The sequence below is a fragment of the Rattus norvegicus genome, chromosome 2 (assembly GCF_036323735.1).
Source record: "Rattus norvegicus strain BN/NHsdMcwi chromosome 2, GRCr8, whole genome shotgun sequence".
NCBI classification, from domain to species: domain Eukaryota; kingdom Metazoa; phylum Chordata; class Mammalia; order Rodentia; family Muridae; genus Rattus; species Rattus norvegicus.
Window position 1 is genome coordinate 189,119,482 of NC_086020.1, and position 2,400 is coordinate 189,121,881.

The 2,400-nt window shown below is 42.8% G+C and overlaps 1 non-coding gene across 1 annotated transcript; it reads right to left on the reverse strand.

Annotated features, from left to right (window-relative positions):
• Window positions 1-738: 738 nt before the first annotated feature.
• Window positions 739-868, reverse strand: LOC120101247 (small nucleolar RNA SNORA44). Its single transcript, XR_005501626.1, has one exon. It is a non-coding gene; the product is annotated as a small nucleolar RNA SNORA44 (small nucleolar RNA).
• Window positions 869-2,400: the final 1,532 nt, after the last annotated feature.

Genomic DNA, 2,400 nt, shown 5'->3' on the forward strand with positions numbered 1-2,400 from the left:
TAATGCCAATTAGTTACTATTGCCCCGAATTCCCAAGTCACATTTTCCTCTGGATAGGATGGTATGCAGTTGGGTCGAGAATACATTTAGCTTGCAACGAGTGGAACACATTATCCGGGTCACATAGCTTTGCCGTACAGTTGATTGCTCGCTGTATTTAGATGAATAGATTCCAGAAAGGCTCTCATTGGCTGCTCACTCTGAGTGGGCAACCAAGAGATATTATTATCCTGGGACATGAATGCATCCTACAGTTCCCAGCTCTGATGGAAACAAGACTTGAAATGCAAAGCCAGAAGCCGGTAGGAAGACGTTGTCTAGATCTTGTGACTCTCCATGTCTCAAATTTCTAACAAAAGCATTCTCAATCCAATGGCAATCATAAATTTGAGTGGATGGCACTGGAGACAATGAGTGGCACGTTCTGAGGGGAGTTTTCCTCAGCCACAATAGAAAGCAACCACACTGAAAAGGAAAGTAGCAATGTTCCTATCCTGACTGGGCCCTGTGATGCAATGAAAGAGTTGTCATTGGAAGAAACTGTCAGAATCTGCAGCACGGTTGTATCTGGCCATAACAAAAGTGCTCCAGACAGCTAACAGCATTGTTTGTTGTTTTCCTGCCCTTGCTAATGTTTGTGCTTTCTCAGCTTGTTTCAAATTAGCATGTTGTTTCAAGTTCCCGTCTTATTTTTTTTTCTGATTTTTTTAAAATTTTCTGTCATTTTATTTTTAAAGCATGTATAGGAAAGCTGGGTGGCAGCCCCAGACACTGTGCTGACCTGAGCTGTCCAAGTCTCCCCAGTTACTCTGGCCTACAGTGGGAGATCCCATGGCTACAAACAGCCATGGCCCTTGGCTATACGCTGATGATTTCTCTTTCTATCCAAATGTTTACTCGACTGCTTCATATTAAAGCCAGGGTTGCATTGTTTTTCCTAAGACTCCCAGAGTTGAATGAGACTCAGACCCATGTCACCTGGATTTGGCACTGGTGCCATATGACCTGTGTTCTCTTCCCACACTTTCCTGTTTCTGCCATCAGTAAATGAGGCAGGCTGTGCTTGTACCTCCTGACCTGAGCCTTTCAGCCTTCTACAAAGCTTTGAGTCAAGGTCCGCCTTATGTTAGAGGAAGGCATTTATCCTAGCTCTCTTCACAGTCCCTGTCCCCATCAGAGGGCATGGTGAACCCTAAGGAGTTTTCTGTGCTCTATCTAGGGTCCAAAAGACTTCCATTGACACCACATCCACTGTACCCACATGCCCCTTACCTGACTCACAGTTGATAGATCTTAAAGTTCTGGCTAGCAGGCTTTGTTTCCTCTGATGGGAAAAGTCTTGTGGGTTTTTCTGCCAATTCCCCTTTCTTATGATATTTTCAGGTGTACATAGATCATAGGGGGAAAATAGAAAAGCTACTCCAAAATGTCTGTGTTGAAGGATTTTGGAACTCCAGTGATTTAGGCATCTTATAACCAAAGTTCAAACACATTTCCTCCAGAAAGCCACTGTGCAGTTCTCTCTGAGACCCTCATTTACTGCGGGCTACTCACACTCAAATGGAATGTTTACTCATATTTGCATCCTCCCAAGAAGATAGGCTCAACAATGCCTTATAATCTCTGCAACATAAATGAGACGTCGAAACATTGTGAGGTCCCAGCACAATCTCCAACCATAAAAAGTCTGAAATAAGCTGAGGTTCTTATTTATTTATTTAATTTTTTTTACTTCAGTACAAACTATCATGTTGCCTTAAAAATGAAAAAGAAATAAGTTAATTTTTTATCAAAACAAAACACCTCACTTCTGCATGGAACAAAAGTCCAAGGATCTCCTGACCCAACTCCCTAGATTCTTGTGTGTGATGTCAGCTCCTTAGGTGTAATAGCAGCGTATGGTGCTGCCTCCAAGTCTGTAGCTGTAAACTTAGATGGTGTTATTTCTTTCCCATTGCAAGAAGTCCCATGAGCCCTGAGAGTTAAATGATTAATGGCTGAAAGCTCCTGCACAAACATGAATACTTACTAATAAAAATAACCCCTCTTTGCCCCAGTGATAGGTACCAATAGCCTGATGCTAAGCCTTGATCCATCTCAAGGCAGCCAAGATGGCTTGTGTTTTCTGACTTCCTCCACCGACAAGTCCCCTGTCAGGCTTAGACTTCAACCCACTCATGTGAAATCTGCTCACTGTTTGTAGAGGACTCACACATGGGACACCTCTAGTGTAGGCCACTGAAGGGTCAGTATAACTTTTCTTTTTCAAGGAATATGCCTGCTTTCCCTATACCACAAAATTATTAGGAAAGTTGTGTGAGATCAAATGTTTCATCAAATTTTCATTACTTTTAGACCCTTCCTAGGAGAACCCGCGCACAGCTGTAGAGAACCTCCAAG